Source organism: Narcine bancroftii, chromosome 4 (assembly GCF_036971445.1).
Source record: "Narcine bancroftii isolate sNarBan1 chromosome 4, sNarBan1.hap1, whole genome shotgun sequence".
NCBI lineage: Eukaryota > Metazoa > Chordata > Chondrichthyes > Torpediniformes > Narcinidae > Narcine > Narcine bancroftii.
Genome location: NC_091472.1, coordinates 171,198,894 through 171,216,008, shown reverse-complemented (window position 1 = coordinate 171,216,008; position 17,115 = coordinate 171,198,894). Strand labels below are relative to the sequence as shown.

The 17,115-nt window shown below is 39.4% G+C and overlaps 1 long non-coding RNA gene across 2 annotated transcripts in view; it reads left to right on the top strand.

Moving 5' to 3' along the window:
• The window catches only part of LOC138759976 (uncharacterized), an 87,556-nt gene that overhangs the window by 8,717 nt on the left and 61,724 nt on the right, over nucleotides 1-17,115 (top strand). The window contains exons 1-2 of one of the 2 annotated variants that reach the window (XR_011355289.1): nucleotides 10,128-10,189; nucleotides 13,473-13,592. This is a non-coding gene — a long non-coding RNA (uncharacterized lncRNA). Of the gene's footprint in view, nucleotides 1-10,127; nucleotides 10,190-13,472; nucleotides 13,593-17,115 lie in introns of those variants that run through there. The other variant, XR_011355288.1, reaches the window with a different exon arrangement.

Sequence of the window (17,115 nt, the reverse complement as noted above, 5' to 3'; positions counted from 1 at the left end):
AGATTCACCACCCTCTGGGAAAACCAGTTCCTCCTCAACTCTGTCCTAAATCTATTCCCCTGGATCTTGAGCTCATGTCACTTAATTCTCATCTAGAGAACATCTGTCAGGAACACTGTCTGGGCAGGGTGAAGAGCATCATCAAGGATGCATCTCACCCAGGGGGCGTGGCAAGATGGCGTAAGGATCAGATGTGCCTTCCAGTCTTCTCCTGACTCTATCTTATTGTTTTGTCTAGAAATGCCCGTTAAAATTCTTTAAAAGTTTAGATAACTTCAGTGCTGTTAATTTAACTTATGATGGTACAATTGGTGGAAAAGAGCAAAAAAAAAACGACAACAGATCATCAAAAAACTACATTTTCCAAAAGTCCAAGTTTTGGAGCCTACCTACAGGAAAGACACCGGGACTAGCCTGAAATAGATCCCAGGAGAGAGGTACAGCTTTCGGATGTAGAGCTCTATGTTACATCGGTAGAGCCCCCTAAAGAGGGCGCCAAACAGCCTTTAGAACAAAGAGTTACTCAGGTTCGCACATGTGCAGTAGCATCTGACGGCAATGTTATGAATGAACCACTTGTAGTAACATCAGTTGAAGTACCGGCTGGGGAAAGGCATTTGTCAACTGTAGCGGTGGCACTGCAAACTGCATCTCTTGAGATAAAAGAACCTATACAACTTGATGTACTGGGAGAAATTAATACATTATGGACTGGGGAAAATCCTGGCCAGCATCCTCCAGTCACTGCTGGAAAGGCTGTGGCTGGAGTTTCCACAAGCAGCTATACTACAAGGAAGGCAACCAGAATGAAGGAAGCAACAGAAGACCCTTTGGTTATGCAGAAGAAGCAGGAATCTGTTGAGCCAGAATTTCTTCCAATTGAAAAGATTCTTGTGAATCTTGAATCTAAATTGTCTTATACAATGCAGGGATTATCTAAGATTATGACTGAACTTGGTACTAGGTTCAATACTCTGATGGAAATAAATTCTCAACAGATGGCTGAGTTTGGAGCTTTTAAGCTTGAAGTGAGAGATAAATTTAATTTGTGTGAAGAAGATATAGACGAAATACGAGATCAAGTTTCAGATATGACCAAAATGGTCGAAGATTTACAAACTCAAAATAAAAATTTGGTGAAAAAGATTGATTATTTGGAAAACCAATCCAGACGGAACAATATAAAGATTATTGGTTTGCCGGAAGGAATGGAGGGACCAGACCCAAGAAAACTTTTTACTGAATGGATTCCACAGGTGCTGGGTCAAGAACATTTCCCAGAAGGTATAATACTGGAACGTGCTCACAGAGCCTTGCGTAGAAGACCTATTTCAGGTCAAAGTCCAAGACCTGTTTTGGTTCGTTGCTTGAATTATTACGACAGAGAAATAATTTTACGAGTGGCTATTAGAAATGCACAACAGAGAAAATCACCCTTGATGATTCAAAATAATCGAGTTTTCTTCTATGCGGATTTGAGTCAAGAAGTTATGTTCCAACGACGGGAATTCAATTCTGCTAAAGAGTTGTTGTGGAAGAAAGGTTATAAGGCAACCTTTTGATATCCAGCTGTTTTGAAGGTTTTTCAAGATGGTTACCAACCAAAGTTCTTTGATTCTCCAAAGGAAGCTATAGCATTTGCTCAAGAGCCGCCAATTACTCAGTTTCAACAGAGACGTAGTCCGCCGTGATCTCTAAGGAGACAAGAGATGGAAGAAAAGAGCCGTGCTCCAAGAAGGAATGGTTGTAATGGTGACTCGGCAGTTGGAGTTGATTAAAAGAAGAGTTGTTTTTTTTTCTAATGTTTTTGTTAAAAAAAGAAATATTAAATAATGATGATGTTAATTTAAGATGAAGTGAGAGTTGGGGGAGAGAACTGGATAGGCACTATTTCCTGAAAGTCATCTGCTACGTGTGAGTTATCTCACACCCATTTTTTTTTTGGGAGTTACTGCATTGCGCGGTTTAGACGGGAGGGGGTATTTTTAACCTCCTACCCATTTTTTTTTTCCTTTTTTTTTGTATTATTAGATTAAAGAGTGAAGGGTTTTTTTTGTGTTTATAAAAAAAAGTATAAGTATTTGATTGTTTAAAAAACTAAAAATTAATGTGGTTTTTTTTTGTAAAGTTTATTCAGTAGATAAGGAATATTTGAAATTTAAATGTGAATGGGATGGATAAGTTTTTTTTATATTTTTTCTTTAACTTTAAGGTGAAAGGAGTGGTAATTCTGATGTATATTATTTTGCTATTTTAGTTATAGAACGAAGGGAATAATGGTGAAAGTTATAAATTGAATTGTACAATTCTTAATGAGGCTTGAATTTTGTTTGTGGTTTGTGCTCCATTTGTTGAAGATGTAGATTTCATTGTAGATGTGTTTTTATTATTTGGATATCTGAATTTTAACGTAATGATTGGGGATATTTAAATGTGGTATTGGAGCTTTTATTGGATAATTATTCAAGAGTAAAAGGGAAAAATGGTGGAAGAGTACTAAAATTGAATTGTACAATGCTTAATGAGGTTTGAATTTTGTTTTAAGATGGTGGTTTATGTGACTAATATGATGATAGATGTGAAGTTAGTTGATATTTGGTGAAGGTTTATCTCTATGAAAAGGAGAATGAGGAAACAAATGGTAAAACTAAACAAAAATGGGAACAAGATTTAAATATAAAGATAAAAAAGGAAACATGGGAGAAGTTATGTTCTGGAATGATGAGAAATACAATAAATACGAGGTTACGTATGATAAAATATAACTGGACACACAGGCTATACATTACACCTCAAAAGTTAAATAAATGGGACCCAACAGTATCTGATAGATGTTTTCGATGTAAAAAAGAAATGGGAACAACAATTCATGCAATCTGGACATGTGAGAAAGTAAAAAAATTTTGGGAAGATCTAAATCAGATATTAAATAAAATAACAGAAAACAATATACCAAAGAATCCAGAGATCTTTCTCCTAAGTAACATAAAAAACAAAGAATTTGGAATTGATTTGGAGGATGCACAAAAAAGATTTGTTAAGATAGCTCTAGCCGTAGCAAAAAAAATGTATTATGTCAACCTGGAAATCGGAAGATAATTTGAAAATACAACAATGGTATATAGAAATGAATAAATGTATTCCATTAGAAAAAATAACATATAGTTTAAGAAATAATATTGAAATATTTGAACAAATATGGGAGCCTTACATGAAACATAATAGCGAAAACCTACCGGGGACATTCACTACCTAAATTAACGAAAGGAGAAGGAAATGAAAAGAATTGACTCAGTGGAATTTCTTGTTTATTTTTATTGAATGACAACATTGTTTGACTGGTTTAATGTATCCTAGATTTTGTACTTTAAATGGACGGGAGGGGGGAGGTAGGGAGGGTGGGATGGGAGGAGGGAGTGGGGGGGGAGAAAATGGCACTGTATATATTTGAAAAGGAAAAAGTATGTATCATGGTTAATGTGGTTTATGGTGTGAAAAATAAAAAATAAAAAAAATAAAAAAAAGGTTTATCTCTATAGAGAAAGTTTTTTTTCATCTTTTTTTCTCATGCTACAATTTTTTTTAAAGAATTGATTATTGTTTAAGAATTTTTGATAGACAATGTTACTAACTTTATTAATTTTTTATATTAAGTTTGAGTTAAATATATGTTTCATCTTAACTCTGTTAAATATATGCATTTAAGTTTGATTTAAATATGTTTTTTTAAGTCTGATATCTTAGTATTAATTACTTCTCTTTTTGTTAGTATTTTAATCAGTTATGTTTTTGTTTTTTTTTGTAAGTGGGTTTTTTTCTTACATATATTATTAACTTTATTAATTCTTCACTCTTTATTTTTGGGGGGAAAGGGGGGGTTGGACTAATTTGAGTTGGGTTATTAATGTGTAATAATTATTGGGGAGGGTATAGTTTATTTAGATTACTGATACTGTATTGTAATTTTATTATTTTATTCTTAATTTTTTTTAAATGTAATCCTATATGTTATTCATGTTATAAAATCTTAAATAAAGTTTAAAAAAAAAAGGATGCATCTCACCCAAACTATGGACAGTTTACTCTTCTTCCATCCAGTAGGTGCTCCAGGAGCCTTCACTCTCAAACCAGCATGCTCAGCAAGAGCTTTTTTCCCCAAGGCTGTGACCCTGCTGAACCTTAAATCCCAGCGTTGAGTGGTACTGCCCTCACAATACTTATATTATTGTTTTCTTGCTGAATCACTTGTTTTTATTTGCATGTAGTTATCTGTATATAGTACTATTTTTAACTTCTGGTTGGATGCTAATTGTATTTCATTCGCTTTGCATTTTACTTGGCACAAGTTGAATCTAATCTAATCTAAATCTAATTTCCCCCACCAATGGGACAATTTACCTAACTCTGGCTTATCTATACCTTTCATAATTTTATACGTTCTACAAGGTTCCCTCTCATTCTTCTAAATTCCAGCAAGTGTGTGATCCTGTGGTTCTTGATCTAAAAAGGATCTGGAAATTGCATCTGGAACTTGGACACAGGAATTAGGAGCAGGAGTAGGTCATGGCTCTTTGAGGCGACTCTCCCTTTCAGTAATGCTATGGGTTACCTTGTGATAGTACAGATCTATCACCAATGTATATAGTGTATATAGTTACAGTATCTAGACTGTGCTTACAGCGATTGGCTGAAAGCTAAGCCACACCTACTGTCTGGGCCTTAAAGGGTTGTGTCCCTAGCCAGGTCGGATCATTCCGGACTGGTCGGCCATCTGTGAAGAGCTCCTGTCTTTTGCTAATAAAAGCCTTGGTTTGGATCAACAAGTCTTTGATTCTTTCGACAAGCTCTACATACCTCAACTCTGCATTCTCGCCAACCTGCAGTAAACTTTCCCTTCCTCAAATAGAGGAGGGATTTGCTGTGAGAGAATTGGAAATAAAAGTAATACTGTGGAAGCCCAGATGGCAATTCTGAATGAGCAGCTGGATGCATTCTTTCCAGGCAGTTTTCTTGCAAAATAAATTTATTTGCAGGGCCCACAAGTATCTCATTGGTGATAGATGTTTTCATGGATGTAAACAGAATGGTCTGAGGCATAGCCCCAGTCAAGAGTAAGACAGTACAGGAATGAGACCCACCAGCGAACCCAGAACATATGGAAACCTCATACTTAACTTCTCTGGGGTCAAAAAAGACTTCCTCATTGCATTCCAAAGCTGTCGGCTACAGAACTGGGCATTATATGGTTACGTGACAGCCTTCCATCTGATGGTTGTGCCCTACTGGCTGGTTCAACGTACCATGCCTCAGCTAGTAAGCTCGTTAATTGAGTGCTGCCAATAGAATAATCACCAAGCCATGGGTTGAATGGCTAAATTCTGAAGTAGGCTTTCACTGATTAATTTAGCACACCCTTTGTGCTTTTGAAAGGTCCGGACTGCAGTGAGTTGTGCAGGTGCCCAGTCAGGGCTTCTAATGTCAGCTGTGTCTTTTTAAATAATGTAAAAAGGTGCAATTGGTTACACTAAAATGTTCAAAGATGCTTGTGGACTGCATCTTTGAGCCCCTGCCCCTGGTTTATATCTGCATGAGTGGAAATGGAGATTGCAAGAATTGAGACATTAGTAGATTCAGGTCTAATACTGGAAAAATGTCAAGCATACAAATGTGAATTGTACCACTGTGTTTAAAATGGATTTTGCACAATCTGGGCATAAATCAATTCATTTACCAGGTAATAATTTGATCAGTAATCATTAACAATCCTATTGTAGAATGTTAGATGACAGAAAATTTGGAAGTGAGGTGGCAGATGGAACAAGGCAGTGTAATTTGCGTAAAAGAGGTGCGGATGTTCACTGATACCTAATGGAAGCAGGAGAGGTCAATAAGAGATGGGTCAAAAGTATGTGGAATGGTTTTCATGGCTGTGATACAGAATTGTGTATGCAATCAGTCAGACTGCAGACTTAACTGCAGATTTGGTAAGACTCGAGGAGGGGGACTGTGCATTTACATCAATGAGAACTGGTGCACCAATGTCTCTATTATGAAGACTTTCTGATCAGAGATAGACTACCTCCTGGTGAAATGTAGACCCTTCTACCTGCCCAGGGAATTCTCAGCCACATTGATTTGCTGCAGTCTATGTTCCACCTTTGGCTAATGAGGGTGAAGGAGCTTTATTGTGCAATCTGCAAAGCCCAGACTTCCAACTCTGATGGTGCCATGATTGTTGCTGGTGACTTCAATCGCACCAACCTGAAAACAGTCTTGCCACGGTTTCAACAGCATGTGAACTTCGCCACTAGAGGAGAGAACACCCTGGATCAAGTGTACACCAACGACCCTGGTGTGTAACAAGGCTGCACCTCTCCCCCACCTTGGTTACTTGGACCACATATCTGTCCTCCTAACCCTGGCATACAGAACACTGGCAAAGCAAACTAGATCAGTTTGCAGGGAGATCAGACATGATTGTGGGGTAAGGTGGGGGTGGCACAACAACGCTGCAAGACTGGACTGTATTCATTGGAGTATAGGAGAATGAGAGGGGATCTCAGAAACATTTTGAATGGTGAAAGGATTGGACAGAGTAGATGTGAATAAGATGTTTCCCTTGGTGGGTGAATCCATGACAAGAGGGCACAGTCTTAGAATTAGGAGGTACCTATTTAGAACAGAGATGAAGAGAAATTTCTTTAGCCAGAGGGTCATGGATTTGTGGAATTCGTTACCCCATACAGATGTGGAGGCCCAATCGTTGGGGGAGTTTAAGGAGGATACTGATAGGTATCTGATTAATCAGGGTATCAAGGGATATGGGGAAAAGGCTGGAAATTGGAACTAGAGGTGAGAATGGTTTAACTCATGGTGGAGTGGCAGAGCAGACTCGATGGGCCGATTGGCCTACTTCTGTTCTTTGATCCTGTGAAGACTGCTTTGAGACCTCAGTCTGGAGCTGTTTCAGGGAGGCGACCACTTGCAACGCTCATGTAAGCATTGAGGAGTACACTGCATTAGCAAATGCATTGAGGATGTCACCAAGATCAAATGTTTTACAACCAGGGCTAACCAGAAACTATGGTTGGATGGAAAGGTCCGGACCCTTCTCAGAGCTCATGATGCTGCCTTCAGGACAGGGGATAGGATGACACTAAGATCAGCCAGGGTTGAACTCTCTTGTGCAAACCAGGGGTACGCACAGAAGGTTGACAGGCAGCTGTGTGACAATGTACATGCGGCAAGGGATCAAGACTATTACGGATCACATCAATCTTGCAAATTAAGGAACATGACACCTTCCTTCTGGATAGACTGAACACCTTCAAGGCACGGTTTGATGAGAAGAACAGGATGATGCCAAAAAAGCTCCATGTCCCTCTGATGAATGGGTCCCCTGTATAGCTGCGGCCGAGGTGAAGAGAACCCTATCCAAGGTGAACCTGCTCAAGGCAGCGGTACCAGACAATATACCTGGTTGGGTAGTGAAGGACTGCACACACCAATTGACGGAGGTCTTCATGGACATCTTCAACACCTCACTGCAGCAGTCCATCGTTTCTACAGGATTCAAGACAGCCACCATCATCCCAGTACCCAAGTGGGTGACAATAATAAGCCTCATTGACTACCGCCCTGTGGCACTGACCTCCACCATCATGAAGTGCTTTGAGCGCGTGGTGATGGAATACATCAAAACACATCTCCCAGGGATGCTGGATCCATTTCAGTTTTCCTATAGAAGAAACCATTCCAAAAACGATGCTATAGCCTTATCACTTTACTCCATCTTGGCCCATCTGGAGAATGACGCCTTATACACCAGGCTGCTGTTCATTGACTTCAGCTCGGCATTTAATATGATCATTCCCCAGAGAATGGTGGAGAAGCTGTCCTCACTGGGACTCAACACCACTCTATGTAACAGATCCTGGACTTCCTAATGGAAAGACCACGGTCCGTCCGGGTCAGTAGCAGAATATTGCGCTCCATAATGCTGAGTACTGGTGCTCCTCAGGCCTGTGTGTTCAGTCTGCTCCTGTTCACGCTACCGACCCACGACTGCATCACCACATCCAGCTCCAACAGTGTCATCGTTTGCAGATGACACAACAGTAGTCGGCCTCATCAGCAACAACGATGAGTCGCACTACAGAGAAGAGATGGAAAATCTCATGAAATGGTGCAAAAGTCACAACCAGAGTCTCAACATGGACAAAATGAAGGAGATGATCTTGGACTTTAGGAGGACCAGGAACGACCATCCTCCACTACACATCAATAACACCGTAGTGAAGAAAATGGAGAGTACCAAGATCCTTGGAGTTTACTTAACTAGTGACCTATTGTGGACACTCAACATCTCCTCACTTCCTGAGAAGACTGAAGCAGGCTACCAGCCATCATTAGGTCGACCTTCTATAGGAACTCTATCGAGAGCATCCTGGCCCAGCTGCATCACAGTATGGTATGGTTGCTGAAATGGTTTGGAGGTCAATCCACTGGACCATAAGAATGTCAGAGAGGATCACTGGAGACTCCATCCCTCCCCCCATCAAAGTGATCTACTGGAATCGTTTTATGATAAGGACACACAAAATCATTGAGGACCCCTTTCATCCTGCACACGGCATCTTTCAGGGGAAGAGATGCAACAGCATCAGGGCCAGCACCACCGGGCTGAGAAACAGTTTCTTCTTATGGGCAGAGAGAATGCTGAACGACTAAAGGAACTCTCACACTAACCATCCGAGACTCCCTTGTACAAAGCAACATCTATCTATTTATTTTTACAGATAAAATACTCGTCCTGCATATGTATTATTTGTCTGTGTGTGTGTTATGTCTGGTTGTGTGTTTGCATCTTTTGCACCGAGGACCGGAGAATGCTGTTTCATTGGGTTGTACTTGTACAATCAGTTGACAATAAACTTGACTTAACTGCCTGTACCTTCTAGTAGACCATTGGAGAGGATGCAAAGGATATGGCCAGCAATAGAAACAGAGTGTATGTGGGGAACATTCGACAAGCTTCAACTGTTTACTATGGAGGGACTTAATCAAGGAGTGTACAATTATGAAGGCCCTTAAAAGAGTAAGTAGGAAAGACATAATTCCCCAAATAGAAGTGTCATAAACCAAGGGGCATAGTCTTAAAATAGTTGGTGGAAGGATTAGAGGGAAGATGATGGTAAGTGTTTTCACCTGTGAGGGTGATGATAGAGGTAGACTCCGAGTTCCAGGATGTTCCCTTGAAGAGCTGTGACCTGCAGATCTTTGTCCTGGGCACTGGAAGAAGGGATTAGGCCTGCATATTTCTTTCTTGTCAGGCCATCTCACCTCCAGTGTTGTTAAATTTCGGTGATTCAAAAAAACTTTTCAGATCATTCTTTAATTTACTAACAAATAGTTAAGTATTTACCAGTGAAAATAATTTGATAGCATTTTTAAATCTATTCTCAGTGATTGTAATTAATGACTTTGAAGCGAAAAGGAGAATTTGGACACCTAAATTAATCTTATGCTAAACTGTTTTCAATGGTATTAATGAGCTGTACTGTGCTACCATTCTTAAATTAATCACCAAATACTGCTTAATTAAAGAAGGGAATTACTCTTCTCTATTGAATTGGTTCATGGAAAATTTGACACAAATGATTTTCGATGCAAACTTGAATAGCAAAGTTTCAAGCACCTTTTGGGGATAAAGTTCAAATTGCATTCAAAGTGGAAAGTACATATTATTAAGGCCCTTTTTGAGGACTACCGTCAGTGATAGTGGTCTTTTGCCTTCACACTAGAAAGGGCAGTGAAACTAGACCAGTTCTGTTGTGGCATTCAGGGTTCACTGTCACTTTGCATGTGATTGGTTTATTCACCCCAAGCTTCTGTGCTTGTATAACTCTGGTAGTCTGCTAAATTGAGCACATCAGAAATTTTAAATTTAAAGATAGTGGTTAGCAGTGGATGCAATTGTTCACCCAAAGTGACATCAGAAGGTTTGATTGTTCAGCGTGATTTGCATCAAGCAACTTGAAAGAAGTCTGCTCATCCTCTTTTAAGTAACACTGCTTCAATAGGAGATCATGCACCAATGGCCTAATATAAGTTTTAAAATATTGATAGGTTTTGATATGGTTGATGTGGAAAGAATGTTTCCATATATGAGGAAGAGCTTAACTACAGGGTGAGAATATAAGACAGAAATTCCAACAGGAAATTCAAAAGAAACATCTGCACCCAAAGAATGATGAATATCAACAATGAATGTGTTGAATTTTATAAAGAGTTTAAGGATTTAATAATCCCTCCATTTATGGAGGGACTAGGACAGGTGGCTGAAACGCATACCTTACTGGAATTTTTAATATGGCAATAATAACTGTAATACCAAAAAAACATAGAGTTCCTTTAAAACTATCGTCATATAGATCAATTTCATTATTAAATGCAGATTATAAAATAGTAATAAAGATATTAGTGAATAGGCTGGCAAAGTATTTGCCAAAATTAATAAAAAGGGACCAGACTGGTTTTGATAAAAAAGAAAAAAATCGGCAGATAATGTGACTAGGTTATTGAGTGTAATACACTTGGCACAAAAGAGAGTGTAGTAGTGGCTTTAGATGCGGAAAAAGCATTTGACAGATTAGAATGGGACTTTTTTATTTAAAGTACTTGACAAGCTTGGATTGGGACCAAAATTTGTAAGTTGGATTAAAGCTTTATATAATGGACCAAAAGCTAAAGTTGTAACAAATGGATAAATGTCTATGCCTTTTCATTTAACTAGATCTAGCAGACAAAGGTGTCCATTATCTCTAGTTTTATTTATTTTAGCAGTCTGATTCTGATATGAAAGGTTTAACGTTGGAAGAGAGGAATATAAAATTAATTTATTTGTAGATGATGTAATAATTTATTTGATGGAATTGGAAGGCTCATTATGTAAATTATATTTAAGGTTAAAAGAATATTGAACAGTATCTGGTAATAAAATAAATTGGAATAAAAGTGATATTATGCCTCTTACTAGAGATGATTTTACCCACTGTAAAAGAGATACCCAATTTAAATGACTGATGAATGGAATAAAATATTTAGGGATATGAGTAGATAATAATTTAAATCATATATTTAAATTGAACTATACCCTTTACTTAAGAAAATTGATGAAGATTTTAAAAGGTGGATGGAATTACCAATAACATTATTGGGAAGAGTTAATTGTATAAGCATGAATATATTTTCAAGAGTGCAATATCTTTTTCAAACATTGCCTATATCTTCCGGAGAAATTTTTCTGGAATTAAATAAATATGTAAGAAAATTTCTTTGGAAGGGAAAGATGTTGAGGGTTTCATTAGAAATATCAATTAGAAGGTCTACAACATCCAAATTTTAAAAATTATTATAAAGCTACACAAATGAGAATTTTCCCTTCTTGTTTTGAAGAGGGTGAGAAACCAGCATGGATTAAGACAGAGATGGATAAGATAGGAGAGAAGATACCAGAAGATTTTATATATAACTGGGAACTGAGATTGATAACTGGAGACAGGGATACACCACTGTTGAAGCACCTGATCAACATGTGGAATAATGTAAATAATGAATAGGGAATGAGGAACTCTGGTTTAAAATGTCTTTGACTCAAAACAGACTTATCCCATTTTTCCAAATACTTGGTTCTCTAAAGGAATTAGAAATATAGTAGTTTGTTATGAAGGAGGGAAGTTAATGCCATTTGACCAATTGAAAAATAAATATGGAATACAAAATAATACAATATTTTGTTATTATCAAATAAAAGCACCTTTACGAGATAAATTTGATCTAATAATGTTAGTGCCCGAAAGAAGTGAAATAGAAACTTTGATTTGCAATAGATCTATTAAGAAATGTATTTCTGCTATTTGTACATTATTGCAAAAGGGAACTCACTCACATGGGCCTCAGCTATGTTGTCTACCTGGAGCAGTCCATGCTCCAACACCCTCCCCCCCCCCCCCCCATCTTCCTCCTTGTCTCCTTTCCTGTGGCTCTTTCTCTCTCTCTTCCCTTTTTCCTCCGTCTCCTTCTACAGAACCAAAACCTTCCCACTTCCCCCAAAGAATTCTCACCTTTCCTCTTTCCTGTCCTCTTATCATATTCAATTAACATTTTTTGTCTATTGGGCTGTACTCCTCCCCCTCCCATTCTTCCCTCCCCCCCCCCCCCCCAGTCTGTCTCTCCTTCTTTACTCATACCTTGAGGAAGGGCTCAGTCCCAAAACATCAGTAATATCTATACCTCCTGTGGATGCTGAGTTCCCCCAACATTTCTGTGCTTTTTCTACAATCACAGCGTCTGCAGACTTTTGTGTTTCATGCCAAATAGCATCAAAACCATGGTGTTTCCCTCCAATAAAAGGAACATAGAGAAGGATAGCCCTGCTGTAGGAAAGGAAGTTGTTCATAAATTAATCTGTCGGCGTACCTAATGTTCTTAAGGTATCAGATAGCAGGAAGGGAGATGTTGAAGGATATGTTGAAAAGATTAAATTATGAGATTCAAGGGATCAGCAATGGGGAGGTCCGTATCCATGTTAGCCCTGAAACCACATCATTTTTTCGACAGTTAGTGATCTTTTAATTGATAAATCAACACATTCTATTTGATTTCCAATGAAACAAGCTGATGTAAAAGTCATCTCAACAGTCATTCACTCTTCTACATTCAATTATCACACCCTCACTGCCCACATTAGTGGCATTTTCTTTTCCAAACTTGTTGATAAAAAAAATAAAAACAGAAAAGGTTCGAACCACTCAAAAGGTTAGGCAGTTGCTGTGCAGGGAGAAAGAGTCAATGATTCACGTTGAAGACCTTTCATCAATACTGTTGACCTCTACTTTCCCTAAGGGGATCCTTTCTTCCTCTAACTATGAGCAATATCTCCCAACACTCTCCACACTCCCCTAATCTCCTCCTCCAGCCCTGTAAATGGCTCCTACTTTTCATTCCCTCAATCAAAATGATTATTCTTTCTTCTTCCTCAACCTCTTCTTTCCTGAATAGTTGTGTCTGGAACCATTCCAAACTTAAGGGAACTTTGGAAGAGAGCCATTACCTGCAGTTATCAGCTCTGAGATATTGAAGTGCTTGTTGATTGATCACTTCCAGAAATTTTCTGAAATGCAAAAGCAATTGCAATTCGATGTTAGAATAAATTACATCTGGATAGAGCAAGCATTCTCCCAGTAGACTGCAAGCAGCAAAATAGCTGTTTTGAAGGATCTGCACTACTGTTAGATATATTAGTGAAAAGCTGAACGGTTTTATGTAGCAACACAAAATATAAATGTTTCCAAATGATTTAGAATGCTCTATTATTTAAAGAAATGCATTTCAGATCAAGAAGTTTAATTGTTTGATTAAATTACATCCAGATATAGAAAGCATTGTAACATAGCTGTGCTTTGTTTCAGGGATTTTTAAAAATGAAACAGAGCTGGGACTCAGCAACTGGTGAGTGTCGGGAGCTCGGCTTTGTTTTCAGGGGAGTTAGAAGAGAATTGGAACAAAGCAGAGCCACGACTTAGCAACTGGTGAGTGCCGGGAGTTGTGCTTTGTTTCAGGGGAGTTTATAAATGAGGTGGAAAGGCAATTGGTGGGAGTCTGTGCCACAGATAGAGCCAGTAGCAAATAAAATGAAGGGAAGCTCAAGCAGAGCAGCCACTGTGGAGCGCCCTTTGTGTGAGTGGCCAAGTGTAGGAGTGGAGAGTTAGAGGCTTTGGGTCGAGAGGCTTTGATGAGCAGAGGCTGAGGATGTGCTACAGATAAGGTCAGGTAAGATCTTTTCATAGTTACCTATAATAGGTAGTGGAGATGGCAGCAAAGGCAGTGGAATTCTCTTCCAGTAAAATGTGGGAATTCAAGGAATCTGATGGTCTTCCTGATTACTATGCCTATGGTAAATGCATCCAACTATACTCCTGAAAGACTTTATTGAGGAACTGGAGCTGGAGCTGGATGGTAGAAAATTGTTTGTCCAATTGGAGTCGGGTGACTAGTGGAGTTCCTCAGGGATCGGTCCTCGGTCCACTATTGTTTGTTATATATATTAACGATCTGGAAGTAGGGTGGAATTGGATAAGGAAGTTTGCGGATGATAGAAAGATTGGTGGTGTTGTGGACAGTGAGGAAGATTACAGTAGATTAAAAGGTGATTTAGGAAGGCTGGAGGTGTGAGCTGAGAAATGGCTGATGGAATTTAATACAGATAAGTGTGAGGTGTTACATTTTGGAAAGGCAAATCTAAATAGGTCATATGCATTAAATGGTAGGCTATTGAGATGTGCAGAGCAACAAAGGGATTTAAGAGTTGTGGTAAATAGTACCCTCAAGGCTGAAACTCAGGTAGATGGTGTGGTGAAGAAGGCATTTGGAATGTTGGCCTTCATAAATCGGAGTATTGAATTCAAGAGTAGGGAGGTTATGATGAAATTGTACAAGGCATTGGTGAGGCCAAATTTGGAGTACTGTGTACAGTTTTGGTCACCAAATTATAGGAAAGATATAAACAAAATGGAGAGAGTGCAGAGAAGGTTCACGAGAATGTTGACAGGATTTCAAGGTTTGAGTTGCAGGGAAAGGTTGTGCAGACTGGGGCTTTTTTCTCTGGAGCGTAGAAGATTGGGAGGGGACTTGATAGAGGTGTTTAAGATTTTAAAAGGGACAGACAGAGTAAACGTGAATAGGCTTTTTCAGTTAAGAGTGGGGGAGATTCAAACTAGAGGGCATGGTTTAAGATTGAAGGGGGAAAATTATAAGGGGAACATGAGGGGAAATTTCTTTACACAAAGGGTGGTAGGGATGTGGAATGAGCTTCCGACAGATGTGGTCGAGGTGGGATCATTGGTTACATTTAAGGAAAGACTGGATAGTTACATGGATAGGAGAGGACTGGAGGGGTATGGACCAGGTGCTGGTCAGTGGGACTAGGAGGGTGGGGATTTGTTACGGCATGGACTAGTAGGGCCGAACTGGCCTGTTCTGTGCTGTAAGTGGTTATATGGTTATATGGTTAACTGATGATCACCTGGGAAGCCTGGGCAAGTGATAGATAAGGCTTTTGAGCAGGTAGATACTCCCAGAGTGCAAGATTCAGCAAGTAGATGTGTGAACAGCAAGAAAGGTAAGGGGTGAAAGAAGGCAGTGCAGGATCACCCTGTGGCCATTCCCCTCATCAACAAATATATCCTTTGGATTCTGCTGAGGTGGATGGCCTATCTGGGCAAGGCAGCAGCCAGGCCAACAGCACTGTGGGTAGCTCTGAGCTTCAGAAGGGAAGGGTGATGTTGGGTAAAGCGATATTTATAAGAAACACAATAGTTGAAGGAACAGATAAGAGATTCTGCAGCCACAAAAGAGATGCCAGGATAGTGTGCTGCCTCCTGGATGCTCAGGTCCAGGATGTCTCTGAAGAGTTGCAGAATATTTTTAAAGGGGAGGGTAAGCAGCCAGAGGTCATGGTACATATTGGTAGGAGTGGGGTAGAGGTCCTGCAAAGTGAGTTTAAGGAGTTAGGAAAGAAATGGAAGAGCATGGACTCCAAGGTGGTCATCTCTGGATTACTACTCCCAGTGCCCGAACTGAGGAAGGTCAGAACAGGAAGACAGTACAAATAAATGAGTGGCTGAGGAGATGGTATTGGGGTCAGGGTTTCAGGTTCTTGGATCATTGAAACCTTTTCTGGGGATGGGGTGACCTGTGCAAGTGATACAGGTTGCACCTGAACTGGAAAAGAACCTGACTATTGTGGGGGTTAAAACTAGATTCACAGTGGGGTGAGAACCAAAGTGAAAAGGCAGACAAAGAGGTGCACAAGTAGAGACAGCTGATAGGGAGTTTGTGTGGAAGGGCAGGAGATAGAGCAAAATTCCAGCCATGGAATGCAACAGGGACATAGTTTAAAACACCCAGCACCTAATAGCCTGAATACGCCTGGGATGGTCTGATTTCAGAAGCTAAGCAGGCACAGAAATGGTCAGTACTTGAAGGGGAGACCACCTAGGAATACCAGGTGCTGTAGTTTTCCATGAGGGACATTGGACTCTGTTTGCCTTTCAGGAAACAAAAGTTAAAGAATTTAATGTATGTTACATTCTAAAATGTTGTATTATGTGACAATAATGGAACCTTTACCTTTACCTTACTTTTAAAAGTAACAAATACAGGGCTAAAGATTTTGTATTTAAACACACACAACAAAAGAAATGAAATGGATGTCCTTGCTGTGCAGCCACACATTGTCAGGTATGATGTTATGGCTAAAGGATGGATGTCATTAGGAGCTACATGTCCAAGGATACACAGTGTATTGAAAGGATAGGCAGGTAAGTGGAGGGGATGGCATGGCTTTGTTGGTAAGGAGCAACATTAAATCATTAGAAAGAGGTGATGAAGGATCAAAAGATATAGAATCATTGTGGGTTGATTTAAGAAATGGCAAAGAAAGAAAAGAACACTGTTGGTAGTAATATACAGACCTCCAAACAGCACCTGGGATGTGGACAACACATTACCACAGCAAGTAGAAAAGATGTGTCAGAGGGGCAATGTAATAGTAGTCACTTGGGATTTTGACAGGAAAGTGGATTGAGAAAACTAGGTAGATAATAGATGTCAAAAGATAGAATTTGTAGAATGATTATAAAATAGCTTTTTAGAGCAGCTTGTTGATGAGCCCATGAGGGGATCAGTTGTACTGGATTGGGTATTGTGTAATGCACCAGAGGTGATTAGGGAGCTGAGAGTAAAGAAACTATTAGGAGGCCATGATCACAATATGATTGAGTTCAATTTGATATTTATCAAGGAGAAACAAAGGTCAGATGAGTCAGTATTTCAGTGGAGTAAAGGGAATTACAGTGGCATGAGAGAGGAAATGGCCAAAGTAGATTGGAAGTGGGCTCATTATGAAGATGGCAGAGCAACGTGGATGGATTTTCTGCAAGAAATGAGGAAGGTGCAGGATAATTGCATACCAAAATGATCTTTCAGGAATCAGTAGATTCTGGCATGGTCCTGGAGGACTGGAAAAGTGCAAATGTCACCCCACTATTCAAG